This window comes from Rhodnius prolixus, unplaced genomic scaffold (assembly GCF_049639745.1).
Source record: "Rhodnius prolixus isolate KJV_2025 unplaced genomic scaffold, Rpr scaffold_16, whole genome shotgun sequence".
Taxonomy (NCBI): Eukaryota; Metazoa; Arthropoda; class Insecta; order Hemiptera; family Reduviidae; genus Rhodnius; species Rhodnius prolixus.
In genome coordinates, this window is record NW_027411616.1 from 2,453,923 (window position 1) to 2,468,899 (window position 14,977).

At 29.6% G+C, this 14,977-nt stretch overlaps 1 protein-coding gene across 11 annotated transcripts in view; it reads left to right on the top strand.

Annotated features, from left to right (window-relative positions):
* Sox102F (transcription factor Sox102F) overlaps window positions 1-14,977 on the top strand; it is a 411,141-nt gene that overhangs the window by 195,172 nt on the left and 200,992 nt on the right. The gene's annotated exons all lie outside the window — the stretch shown is intronic.

Consider the following 14,977-nt stretch of genomic DNA (forward strand, 5'->3'; position numbering starts at 1 on the left):
TCGGTAATGAATTCATTGAAATCTGATCAATAGGAAGGGAGATATAAAGGTTTGAAATTTGAAGCGAATAGAAAACCACCATTGATTAACCTTCAATATCTCTTTACCTATTGTCACTAAAACATTGTTTTTATTCCAGCGATAGAGCTATCATTTATCTACAATTCGGTAAAGAAATCATTGAAATGTGATCAATAGGAAGAGAGTTATAAAGGTTTGAAATTTGAAGCAAATTGAAAACCTCCAAGGTTTAACTTTCAACATCTCTTTAGCTATTGTCCCTAAAACATTGCTATTGTTTATAACTATACAGCTGTCTTTTATATATAATTTGGTAAAGAATTCTTTGAAATCTGATCAATAGGAAGAAAGATATAAAGGTTTGAAATTTGATGCAAAAAGAAAACAAGCAATGTTTAGCCTTCTACATCTTTTTACCTATTGTCACTAATTCATTGCTATTAATTCCAACGATAAAGCTATTATTTATCAATAAATCTGTAAGAAACTCATTGATATCTGATCAATAGTGAAAGAGATATGAGTCTGAAATTTGAAGCAAATAGACAACCACCAAAGTTCAACTTTCTACATGTCTTTACCTATTGTCCCCAAAACATTGCAATTAATTCCAACGATAAAGCTATCTTTTATCAATAATTCGGTAAAAAACTCGTAGAAAAATGATTTATAGTGAGACAGATACCAGGGTTTGAAATTAGAAGCAAATAGAAAACCACCAAAGTAAAACCTTCTTTAACTCTTTACCTATTATCACTAAATCATAGCAATTGAAACCAGTTAAAGAGCTATTTTTCTCTAAATATGGGTAAAGAAATCATTGAAGTCTGCTTAATAAAAAGACAGGTATAGAAGATTGGAAATTTTAAGCAAATAGAAAACCAACAAAGTTTAACCTTCTATATCTCATTACCTATTGTCACTATAACATTGGTATTGATTCCAGTGATCGAGCTATCTTTTATCTACAATTCGGTAAAAAACTCATTGAAATCTGATTAATAAGATGAGAGACATAAAGGTTAGAAACTTGAAGTAATTTGAAAACCACCAAAGTTTAACCTTAAATATCTCTTTATCTATTGTCACTATAACATTGCTATTGATTCCATCGATAGAGCTATCTTTTATCTCTAATACGTTAAAGAATTCATTGAAATCTGATCAATAGCAAGAGAGATATAAAGTTTGAAATTTGAAGCAAAAAGGAAGCCAACAAAGTTTAAGCTACTATATCTCTTTAGCTATTGTCCCGAAAGCATTGCTATTGTTTGTAACGATACAGCTGTCTTTTATCTATAATTCGGTAAAGAATTCTTTGAAATCTGATCAATAGGAAGAGAGATATAAAAGTTTGAAATTTGAACCAAAAAAAAAGCCACCAAAGTTTTACCTTCCATATCACTTAACCAGTTATCACTAAATCATTGGTATTGATTACAGTGATAAAGCTATTTTTTAAGCACAATTCGATAATGAACTCTTTGAAATCTCTCAAATAGGAAGGAAGATATGAAGGTTTGAAAATTGAAGCGAATAGACAACCACCAAAGTTCAACCTTCTAAATCTCTTTACCTATTGTCCCTAAATCATTGCTATTGATTCCAGTGATAAAGCTAACTTTTTACTACAATTCGGTAAAGAACTCATTGAATTCTGATTAATAAGAAGAGAGACATAAAGGTTTGAAGTTTGTATGAAATAGAAATCCACCCAAGTTTAACCTTCAATATCTCTTTATCTATTGTCACTAAAACATTGCTATTGATTCTAACGATAGAGCTATTTTTTATCTACAATTCGGTAATGAATTCATTGAAATCTGATCAATAGGAAGGGAGATATAAAGGTTTGAAATTTGAAGCGAATAGAAAACCACCATTGATTAACCTTCAATATCTCTTTACCTATTGTCACTAAAACATTGTTTTTATTCCAGCGATAGAGCTATCATTTATCTACAATTCGTTAAAGAATTCATTGAAATGTGATCAATAGGAAGAGAGTTATAAAGGTTTGAAATTTGAATCAAATTGAAAACCTCCAAGGTTTAACTTTCAACATCTCTTTAGCTATTGTCCCTAAAACATTGCTATTGTTTATAACTATACAGCTGTCTTTTATATATAATTTGGTAAAGAATTCTTTGAAATCTGATCAATAGGAAGAAAGATATAAAGGTTTGAAATTTGATGCAAAAAGAAAACAAGCAATGTTTAGCCTTCTACATCTTTTTACCTATTGTCACTAATTCATTGCTATTAATTCCAACGATAAAGCTATTATTTATCAATAAATCTGTAAGAAACTCATTGAAATCTGATCAATAGTGAAAGAGATATAAGAGTCTGAAATTTGAAGCAAATAGACAACCACCAAAGTTCAACTTTCTACATGTCTTTACCTATTGTCCCCAAAACATTGCAATTAATTCCAACGATAAAGCTATCTTTTATCAATAATTCGGTAAAAAACTCGTAGAAAAATGATTTATAGTGAGACAGATACCAGGGTTTGAAATTAGAAGCAAATAGAAAACCACCAAAGTAAAACCTTCTTTAACTCTTTACCTATTATCACTAAACCATAGCAATTGAAACCAGTTAAAGAGCTACCTTTTCTCTAAATATGGGTAAAGAAATCATTGAAGTCTGCTTAATGAAAAGACAGGTATAGAAGATTGGAAATTTTAAGCAAATAGAAAACCAACAAAGTCTAACCTTTTATCACAAAAACATTGCTATTGATTCCAGCGATAGAGCTAACTTTTATCTACAATTTGGTAAAAAAGTAATTTAATTCCGATAAATAGAAAGAGAGTTATAAAGGTTTGAAATTTGAAGCAAATAGAAAACCGCCAAAATTTAATCCTCTATATCCTGTTACCTATTAGCACTTAAACATTGCTATTGATTCCAGCGATGGAGCTAACTTTTTTCTACAATTAGGAGAAGAACTCATTGAAGTCTGATCAATAGTGAGAGAGATATAAAAGTTTAGAAATTTGAAGAAAATAGAAAACCACCAAAGTTTAACCTTCTATATCTCTTTACCTATTATCACAAAAACATTGCTATTTATTCCAGTGATAAAGCTCACTTTTAACGACAATTCGGTAAAGAATTTATTGAAATCTCTTCAATAGGAAGAGAGATATAAAGGTTTGAAATTTGAAGGAAATAGAAAACCACCAAAGTTTAACCTTCAATATCACTTTACCTATTGTCCCTAAAACATTGCTATTGATTCCAACGATAGAGCTATTCTTTATCTATAATATGGTAAAGAATTCATTGAAATCTGATCAATAGGAAGGTAGATATAAAGTTTTGAAATTTGAAGCAAATAGAAAACAACCAATGTATAACCTACTATATCTCTTTACCTATTATCACTGAACCATTACAATTGATACCAGTTAAAGAGCTATCTTTTCTCTAAATATGGGTAAAGAAATCATTGAAGTCTGCTTAATAAAAAGACAGGTATAGAAGATTGGAAATTTTAAGCAAATAGAAAACCAACAAAGTTTAACCTTCTATATCTCATTACTTATTGTCACTATAACATTGGTATTGATTCCAGTGATCGAGCTATCTTTTATCTACAATTCGGTAAAAAACTCATTGAAATCTGATTAATAAGATGAGAGACATAAAGGTTAGAAACTTGAAGTAATTTGAAAACCACCAAAGTTTAACCTTAAATATCTCATTATCTATTGTCACTATAACATTGCTATTGATTCCATCGATAGAGCTATCTTTTATCTCTAATACGTTAAAGAATTCATTGAAATCTGATCAATAGCAAGAGAGATATAAAGTTTGAAATTTGAAGCAAAAAGGAAGCCAACAAAGTTTAAGCTACTATATCTCTTTAGCTATTGTCCCGAAAACATTGCTATTGTTTGTAACGATACAGCTGTCTTTTATCTATAATTCGGTAAAGAATTCTTTGAAATCTGATCAATAGGAAGAGAGATATAAAAGTTTGAAATTTGAACAAAAAAAAAAGCCACCAAAGTTTAAGCTACTATATCTCTTAACCAGTCATCACTAAATCATTGGTATTGATTACAGTGATAAAGCTATTTTTTAAGCACAATTCGGTAATGAACTCTTTGAAATCTCTCAAATAGGAAGGAAGATATGAAGGTTTGAAAATTGAAGCAAATAGACAACCACCAAAGTTCAACCTTCTACATCTCTTTACCTATTGTCCCTAAATCATTGCCATTGATTCCAGTGATAAAGCTAACTTTTTACTACAATTCGGTAAAGAACTCATTGAAATCTGATTAATAAGAAGAGAGACATAAAGGTTTGAAGTTTGTATGAAATACAAATCCACCCAAGTTTAACCTTCAATATCTCTTTACCTATTGTCACTAAAACATTGTTTTTATTCCAGCGATAGAGCTATCTTTTATCTACAATTCGGTAAAGAAATCATTGAAATGTGATCAATAGGAAGAGAGATATAAAGGTTTGAAATTTGAAGGAAATAGAAAACCACCAAAGTTTAACCTTCTATATCTCTTTACCTATTGTCCCTAAAACATTGCTATTGATTCCAACGATAGAGCTATTCTTTATCTATAATATGGTAAAGAATTCATTGAAATCTGATCAATAGGAAGGTAGATATAAAGTTTTGAAATTTGAAGGAAATACAAATCCACCCAAGTTTAACCTTCTATATCTCTTTACCTATTATCACAAAAACATTGCTATTTATTCCAGTGATAAAGCTCACTTTTAACGACAATTCGGTAAAGAATTTATTGAAATCTCCTCAATAGGAAGAGAGATATAAAGGTTTGAAATTTGAAGGAAATAGAAAACCACCAAAGTTTAACCTTCAATATCACTTTACCTATTGTCCCTAAAACATTGCTATTGATTCCAACGATAGAGCTATTCTTTATCTATAATATGGTAAAGAATTCATTGAAATCTGATCAATAGGAAGGTAGATATAAAGTTTTGAAATTTGAAGCAAATAGAAAACAACCAATGTATAACCTACTATATCTCTTTACCTATTATCACTGAACCATTACAATTGATACCAGTTAAAGAGCTATCTTTTCTCTAAATATGGGTAAAGAAATCATTGAAGTCTGCTTAATAAAAAGACAGGTATAGAAGATTGGAAATTTTAAGCAAATAGAAAACCAACAAAGTTTAACCTTCTATATCTCATTACTTATTGTCACTATAACATTGGTATTGATTCCAGTGATCGAGCTATCTTTTATCTACAATTCGGTAAAAAACTCATTGAAATCTGATTAATAAGATGAGAGACATAAAGGTTAGAAACTTGAAGTAATTTGAAAACCACCAAAGTTTAACCTTAAATATCTCATTATCTATTGTCACTATAACATTGCTATTGATTCCATCGATAGAGCTATCTTTTATCTCTAATACGTTAAAGAATTCATTGAAATCTGATCAATAGCAAGAGAGATATAAAGTTTGAAATTTGAAGCAAAAAGGAAGCCAACAAAGTTTAAGCTACTATATCTCTTTAGCTATTGTCCCGAAAACATTGCTATTGTTTGTAACGATACAGCTGTCTTTTATCTATAATTCGGTAAAGAATTCTTTGAAATCTGATCAATAGGAAGAGAGATATAAAAGTTTGAAATTTGAACAAAAAAAAAAGCCACCAAAGTTTAAGCTACTATATCTCTTAACCAGTCATCACTAAATCATTGGTATTGATTACAGTGATAAAGCTATTTTTTAAGCACAATTCGGTAATGAACTCTTTGAAATCTCTCAAATAGGAAGGAAGATATGAAGGTTTGAAAATTGAAGCAAATAGACAACCACCAAAGTTCAACCTTCTACATCTCTTTACCTATTGTCCCTAAATCATTGCTATTGATTCCAGTGATAAAGCTAACTTTTTACTACAATTCGGTAAAGAACTCATTGAAATCTGATTAATAAGAAGAGAGACATAAAGGTTTGAAGTTTGTATGAAATACAAATCCACCCAAGTTTAACCTTCAATATCTCTTTACCTATTGTCACTAAAACATTGTTTTTATTCCAGCGATAGAGCTATCTTTTATCTACAATTCGGTAAAGAAATCATTGAAATGTGATCAATAGGAAGAGAGATATAAAGGTTTGAAATTTGAAGGAAATAGAAAACCACCAATGTTTAACCTTCTATATCTCTTTACCTATTGTCCCTAAAACATTGCTATTGATTCCAACGATAGAGCTATTCTTTATCTATAATATGGTAAAGAATTCATTGAAATCTGATCAATAGGAAGGTAGATATAAAGTTTTGAAATTTGAAGGAAATACAAATCCACCCAAGTTTAACCTTCTATATCTCTTTACCTTTTGTCCCTCAATCATTGCTATTTATTCCAGCGATAGAGCTATCTTTTATCGACAATTCGGTAAAGAAATCATTGAAATGTGATCAATAGGAAGAGAGATATAAAGGTTTGAAATTTGAAGGAAATAGAAAACCACCAAAGTTTAACCTTCTATATCTCATTACCTATTGTCCCTAAAACATTGCTATTGATTCCAACGATAGAGCTATTCTTTATCTATAATATGGTAAAGAATTCATTGAAATCTGATCAATAGGAAGGTAGATATAAAGTTTTGAAATTTGAAGCAAATAGAAAACAACCAATGTATAACCTACTATATCTCTTTACCTATTATCACTGAACCATTACAATTGATACCAGTTAAAGAGCTATCTTTTCTCTAAATATGGGTAAAGAAATCATTGAAGTCTGCTTAATAAAAAGACAGGTATAGAAGATTGGAAATTTTAAGCAAATAGAAAACCAACAAAGTTTAACCTTCTATATCTCATTACCTATTGTCACTATAACATTGGTATTGATTCCAGTGATCGAGCTATCTTTTATCTACAATTCGATAAAAAACTCATTGAAATCTGATTAATAAGATGAGAGACATAAAGGTTAGAAACTTGAAGTAATTTGAAAACCACCAAAGTTTAACCTTCAATATCTCATTACCTATTGTCACTATAACATTGGTATTGATTCCAGTGATCGAGCTATCTTTTATCTACAATTCGGTAAAAAACTCATTGAAATCTGATTAATAAGATGAGAGACATAAAGGTTAGAAACTTGAAGTAATTTGAAAACCACCAAAGTTTAACCTTAAATATCTCATTATCTATTGTCACTATAACATTGCTATTGATTCCATCGATAGAGCTATCTTTTATCTCTAATACGTTAAAGAATTCATTGAAATCTGATCAATAGCAAGAGAGATATAAAGTTTGAAATTTGAAGCAAAAAGGAAGCCAACAAAGTTTAAGCTACTATATCTCTTTAGCTATTGTCCCGAAAACATTGCTATTGTTTGTAACGATACAGCAGTCTTTTATCTATAATTCGGTAAAGAATTCATTGAAATCTGATCAATAGGAAGAGAGATATAAATGTTTGAAATTTGAACAAAAAAAAAAGCCACCAAAGTTTAAGCTACTATATCTCTTAACCAGTCATCACTAAATCATTGGTATTGATTACAGTGATAAAGCTATTTTTTAAGCACAATTCGGTAATGAACTCTTTGAAATCTCTCAAATAGGAAGGAAGATATGAAGGTTTGAAAATTGAAGCAAATAGACAACCACCAAAGTTCAACCTTCTACATCTCTTTACCTATTGTCCCTAAATCATTGCTATTGATTCCAGTGATAAAGCTAACTTTTTACTACAATTCGGTAAAGAACTCATTGAAATCTGATTAATAAGAAGAGAGACATAAAGGTTTGAAGTTTGTATGAAATAGAAATCCACCCAAGTTTAACCTTCAATATCTCTTTATCTATTGTCACTAAAACATTGCTATTGATTCTAACGATAGAGCTATCTTTTATCTACAATTCGGTAAAGAAATCATTGAAATGTGATCAATAGGAAGAGAGATATAAAGGTTTGAAATTTGAAGGAAATAGAAAACCACCAAAGTTTAACCTTCTATATCTCTTTACCTATTGTCCCTAAAAAATTGCTATTGATTCCAACGACAGTGCTAACTTTTTACTACAATTAGGTAAATAATTTATTGATATCTGATCAATAGGATGAGAGATATAGAGGTTTGAAATTTGAAGAAAATAGAAAACCACCAAAGTTTAACCTTCTATATCTCTTTACCTATTATCACAAAAACATCGCTATTTATTCCAGTGATAAAGCTCACTTTTAACGACAATTCGGTAAAGAATTTATTGAAATCTCTTCAATAGGAAGAGAGATATAAAGGTTTGAAATTTGAAGGAAATAGAAAACCACCAAAGTTTAACCTTCTATATCTCTTTACCTATTGTCCCTAAAACATTGCTATTGATTCCAACGATAGAGCTATTCTATATCTATAATATGGTAAAGAATTCATTGAAATCTGATCAATAGGAAGGTAGATATAAAGTTTTGAAATTTGAAGCAAATAGAAAACCACCAATGTATAACCTACTATATCTCTTTACCTGTTATCACTGAACCATTACAATTGATACCAGTTAAAGAGCTATCTTTTCTCTAAATATGGGTAAAGAAATCATTGAAGTCTGCTTAATAAAAAGACAGGTATAGAAGATTGGAAATTTTAAGCAAATAGAAAACCAACAAAGTTTAACCTTCTATATCTCATTACCTATTGTCACTATAACATTAGTATTGATTCCAGTGATCGAGCTATCTTTTATCTACAATTCGGTAAAAAACTCATTGAAATCTGATTAATAAGATGAGAGACATAAAGGTTAGAAACTTGAAGTAATTTGAAAACCACCAAAGTTTAACCTTCAATATCTTATTACCTATTGTCACTATAACATTGGTATTGATTCCATCGATAGAGCTATCTTTTATCTCTAATACGTTAAAGAATTCATTGAAATCTGATCAATAGCAAGAGAGATATAAAGTTTGAAATTTGAAGCAAAAAGGAAGCCAACAAAGTTTAAGCTACTATATCTCTTTAGCTATTGTCCCGAAAACATTGCTATTGTTTGTAACGATACAGCAGTCTTTTATCTATAATTCGGTAAAGAATTCTTTGAAATCTGATCAATAGGAAGAGAGATATAAATGTTTGAAATTTGAACAAAAAAAAAAGCCACCAAAGTTTAAGCTACTATATCTCTTAACCAGTCATCACTAAATCATTGGTATTGATTACAGTGATAAAGCTATTTTTTAAGCACAATTCGGTAACGAACTCTTTGAAATCTCTCAAATAGGAAGGAAGATATGAAGGTTTGAAAATTGAAGCAAATAGACAACCACCAAAGTTCAACCTTCTACATCTCTTTACCTATTGTCCCTAAATCATTGCTATTGATTCCAGTGATAAAGCTAACTTTTTACTACAATTCGGTAAAGAACTCATTGAAATCTGATTAATAAGAAGAGAGACATAAAGGTTTGAAGTTTGTATGAAATACAAATCCACCCAAGTTTAACCTTCAATATCTCTTTACCTATTGTCACTAAAACATTGTTTTTATTCCAGCGATAGAGCTATCTTTTATCTACAATTCGGTAAAGAAATCATTGAAATGTGATCAATAGGAAGAGAGATATAAAGGTTTGAAATTTGAAGCGAATAGAAAACCACCATTGATTAACCTTCAATATCTCTTTACCTATTGTCACTAAAACATTGTTTTTATTCCAGCGATAGAGCTATCATTTATCTACAATTCGGTAAAGAAATCATTGAAATGTGATCAATAGGAAGAGAGTTATAAAGGTTTGAAATTTGAAGCAAATTGAAAACCTCCAAGGTTTAACTTTCAACATCTCTTTAGCTATTGTCCCTAAAACATTGCTATTGTTTATAACTATACAGCTGTCTTTTATATATAATTTGGTAAAGAATTCTTTGAAATCTGATCAATAGGAAGAAAGATATAAAGGTTTGAAATTTGATGCAAAAAGAAAACAAGCAATGTTTAGCCTTCTACATCTTTTTACCTATTGTCACTAATTCATTGCTATTAGTTCCAACGATAAAGCTATTATTTATCAATAAATCTGTAAGAAACTCATTGAAATCTGATCAATAGTGAAAGAGATATAAGAGTCTGAAATTTGAAGCAAATAGACAACCACCAAAGTTCAACTTTGTACATGTCTTTACCTATTGTCCCCAAAACATTGCAATTAATTCCAACGATAAAGCTATCTTTTATCAATAATTCGGTAAAAAACTCGTAGAAAAATGATTTATAGTGAGACAGATACCAGGGTTTAAAATTAGAAGCAAATAGAAAACCACCAAAGTAAAACCTTCTTTAACTCTTTACCTATTATCACTAAACCATAGCAATTGAAACCAGTTAAAGTGCTATCTTTTCTCTAAATAAGGGTAAAGAAATCATTGAAGTCTGCTTAATAAAAAGACAGGTATAGAAGATTGGAAATTTTAAGCAAATAGAAAACCAACAAAGTCTAACCTTTTATCACAAAAACATTGCTATTGATTCCAGCGATAGAGCTAACTTTTATCTACAATTTGGTAAAAAAGTAATTTAATTCCGATAAATAGAAAGAGAGTTATAAAGGTTTGAAATTTGAAGCAAATAGAAAACCGCCAAAATTTAATCCTCTATATCCTGTTACCTATTAGCACTTAAACATTGCTATTGATTCCAGCGATGGAGCTAACTTTTTTCTACAATTAAGAGAAGAACTCATTGAAGTCTGATCAATAGTGAGAGAGATATAAAAGTTTAGAAATTTGAAGCAAATTGAAAACCACCAAAGTTTAACCTTCTATATTTCTTTTCCTATTATCACTAAAAAATTGCTATTGATTCCAACGACAGTGCTAACTTTTTACTACAATTAGGTAAATAATTTATTGATATCTGATCAATAGGATGAGAGATATAGAGGTTTGAAATTTGAAGAAAATAGAAAACCACCAAAGTTTAACCTTCTATATCTCTTTACCTATTATCACAAAAACATCGCTATTTATTCCAGTGATAAAGCTCACTTTTAACGACAATTCGGTAAAGAATTTATTGAAATCTCTTCAATAGGAAGAGAGATATAAAGGTTTGAAATTTGAAGGAAATAGAAAACCACCAAAGTTTAACCTTCTATATCTCTTTACCTATTGTCCCTAAAACATTGCTATTGATTCCAACGATAGAGCTATTCTATATCTATAATATGGTAAAGAATTCATTGAAATCTGATCAATAGGAAGGTAGATATAAAGTTTTGAAATTTGAAGCAAATAGAAAACCACCAATGTATAACCTACTATATCTCTTTACCTGTTATCACTGAACCATTACAATTGATACCAGTTAAAGAGCTATCTTTTCTCTAAATATGGGTAAAGAAATCATTGAAGTCTGCTTAATAAAAAGACAGGTATAGAAGATTGGAAATTTTAAGCAAATAGAAAACCAACAAAGTTTAACCTTCTATATCTCATTACCTATTGTCACTATAACATTAGTATTGATTCCAGTGATCGAGCTATCTTTTATCTACAATTCGGTAAAAAACTCATTGAAATCTGATTAATAAGATGAGAGACATAAAGGTTAGAAACTTGAAGTAATTTGAAAACCACCAAAGTTTAACCTTCAATATCTTATTACCTATTGTCACTATAACATTGGTATTGATTTCAGTGATCGAGCTATCTTTTATCTACAATTCGGTAAAAAACTCATTGAAATCTGATTAATAAAATGAGAGACATAAAGGTTAGAAACTTGAAGTAATTTGAAAACCACCAAAGTTTAACCTTAAATATCTCGTTATCTATTGTCACTATAACATTGCTATTGATTCCATCGATAGAGCTATCTTTTATCTCTAAAACGTTAAAGAATTCATTGAAATCTGATCAATAGCAAGAGAGATATAAAGTTTGAAATTTGAAGCAAAAAGGAAGCCAACAAAGTTTAACCTTCTATATCTCTTTACCTTTTGTCCCTCAATCATTGCTATTTATTCCAGTGATAAAGCTAACTTTTTACTACAATTCTGTAAAAAACACATTAAAATCTGATCAATTGTAAAAGAGATATAAGGGTTTGAAATTTGAAGCAAATTGAAAACCACCAAAGTTTAACCTTTAATATCTCATTACCTATTGTCACTATAACATTGGTATTGATTCCAGTGATCGAGCTATCTTTTATCTACAATTCGATAAAAAATTCATTGAAATCTGATTAATAAGATGAGAGACATAAAGGTTAGAAACTTGAAGTAATTTGAAAACCACCAAAGTTTAACCTTCAATATCTCATTACCTATTGTCACTATAACATTGGTATTGATTCCAGTGATCGAGCTATCTTTTATCTACAATTCGGTAAAAAACTCATTGAAATCTGATTAATAAGATGAGAGACATAAAGGTTAGAACCTTGAAATAATTTGAAAACCACCAAAGTTTAACCTTAAATATCTCTTTATCTATTGTCACTATAACATTGCTATTGATTCCATCGATAGAGCTATCTTTTATCTCTAATACGTTAAAGAATTCATTGAAATCTGATCAATAGCAAAAGAGATATAAAGTTTGAAATTTGAAGCAAAAAGGAAGCCAACAAAGTTTAAGCTACTATATCTCTTAACCAGTTATCACTAAATCATTGGTATTGATTACAGTGATAAAGCTATTTTTTAAGCACAATTCGGTAATGAACTCTTTGAAATCTCTCAAATAGGAAGGAAGATATGAAGGTTTGAAAATTGAAGCAAATAGACAACCACCAAAGTTCAACCTTCTACATCTCTTTACCTATTGTCCCTAAATCATTGCTATTGATTCCAGTGATAATGCTAACTTTTTACTACAATTCGGTAAAGAACTCATTGAAATCTGATTAATAAGAAGAGAGACATAAAGGTTTGAAGTTTGTATGAAATACAAATCCACCCAAGTTTAACCTTCAATATCTCTTTACCTATTGTCACTAAAACATTGTTTTTATTCCAGCGATAGAGCTATCTTTTATCTACAATTCGGTAAAGAAATCATTGAAATGTGATCAATAGCAAGAGAGATATAAAGTTTGAAATTTGAAGCAAAAAGGAAGCCAACAAAGTTTAACCTTCTATATCTCTTTACCTTTTGTCCCTCAATCATTGCTATTTATTCCAGTGATAAAGCTAACTTTTTACTACAATTCTGTAAAAAACACATTAAAATCTGATCAATTGTAAAAGAGATATAAGGGTTTAAAATTTGAAGCAAATTGAAAACCACCAAAGTTTAACCTTCAATATCTCATTACCTATTGTCACTATAACATTGGTATTGATTCCAGTGATCGAGCTATCTTTTATCTACAATTCGGTAAAAAACTCATTGAAATCTGATTAATAAGATGAGAGACATAAAGGTTAGAAACGTGAAGTAATTTGAAAACCACTAAAGTTTAACCTTAAATATCTCTTTATCTATTGTCACTATAACATTGCTATTGATTCCATCGATAGAGCTATCTTTTATCTCTAATACGTTAAAGAATTCATTGAAATCTGATCAATAGCAAAAGAGATATAAAGTTTGAAATTTGAAGCAAAAAGGAAGCCAACAAAGTTTAAGCTACTATATCTCTTAACCAGTTATCACTAAATCATTGGTATTGATTACAGTGATAAAGCTACTTTTTAAGCACAATTCGGTAATGAACTCTTTGAAATCTCTCAAATAGGAAGGAAGATATGAAGGTTTGAAAATTGAAGCAAATAGACAACCACCAAAGTTCAACCTTCTACATCTCTTTACCTATTGTCCCTAAATCATTGCTATTGATTCCAGTGATAATGCTAACTTTTTACTACAATTCGGTAAAGAACTCATTGAAATCTGATTAATAAGAAGAGAGACATAAAGGTTTGAAGTTTGTATGAAATACAAATCCACCCAAGTTTAACCTTCAATATCTCTTTACCTATTGTCACTAAAACATTGTTTTTATTCCAGCGATAGAGCTATCTTTTATCTACAATTCGGTAAAAAAATCATTGAAATGTGATCAATAGCAAGAGAGATATAAAGTTTGAAATTTGAAGCAAAAAGGAAGCCAACAAAGTTTAACCTTTTATCACAAAAACATTGCTATTGATTCCAGCAATAGAGCTAACTTTTATCTACAATTTGGTAAAAAAGTAATTTAATTCTGATAAATAGAAAGAGAGTTATAAAGGTTTGAAATTTGAAGCAAATAGAAAACCGCCAAAATTTAATCCTCTATATCCTGTTACCTATTATCACAAAAACATTGCTATTTATTCCAGTGATAAAGCTCACTTTTAACGACAATTCGGTAAAGAATTTATTGAAATCTGATCAATAGGAAGGTAGATATAAAGTTTTGAAATTTGAAGCAAATAGAAAACCACCAATGTATAACCTACTATATCTCTTTACCTATTATCACTGAACCATTACAATTGATACCAGTTAAAGAGCTATCTTTTCTCTAAATATGGGTAAAGAAATCATTGAAGTCTGCTTAATAAAAAGACAGGTATAGAAGATTGGAAATTTTAAGCAAATAGAAAACCAACAAAGTTTAACCTTCTATATCTCATTACCTATTGTCACTATAACATTGGTATTGATTCCAGTGATCGAGCTATCTTTTATCTACGATTCGGCAAAGAATTCATCGAAATCTGTTCAGTAGGGAGAGAGAGATGAAGGTTTGAATTTTTGAAGCAAATGGAAAACCACCAAAGTTTAACCTTCTATATCTCTTTACCTATTATCACTGAACCATTACAATTGATACCAGTTAAAGAACTATCTTTTCTCTAAATATGGGTAAAGAAATCATTGAAGTCTGCTTAATAAAAAGACAGGTATAGAAGATTGGAAATTTTAAGCAAATAGAAAACCAACAAAGTTTAACCTTCTA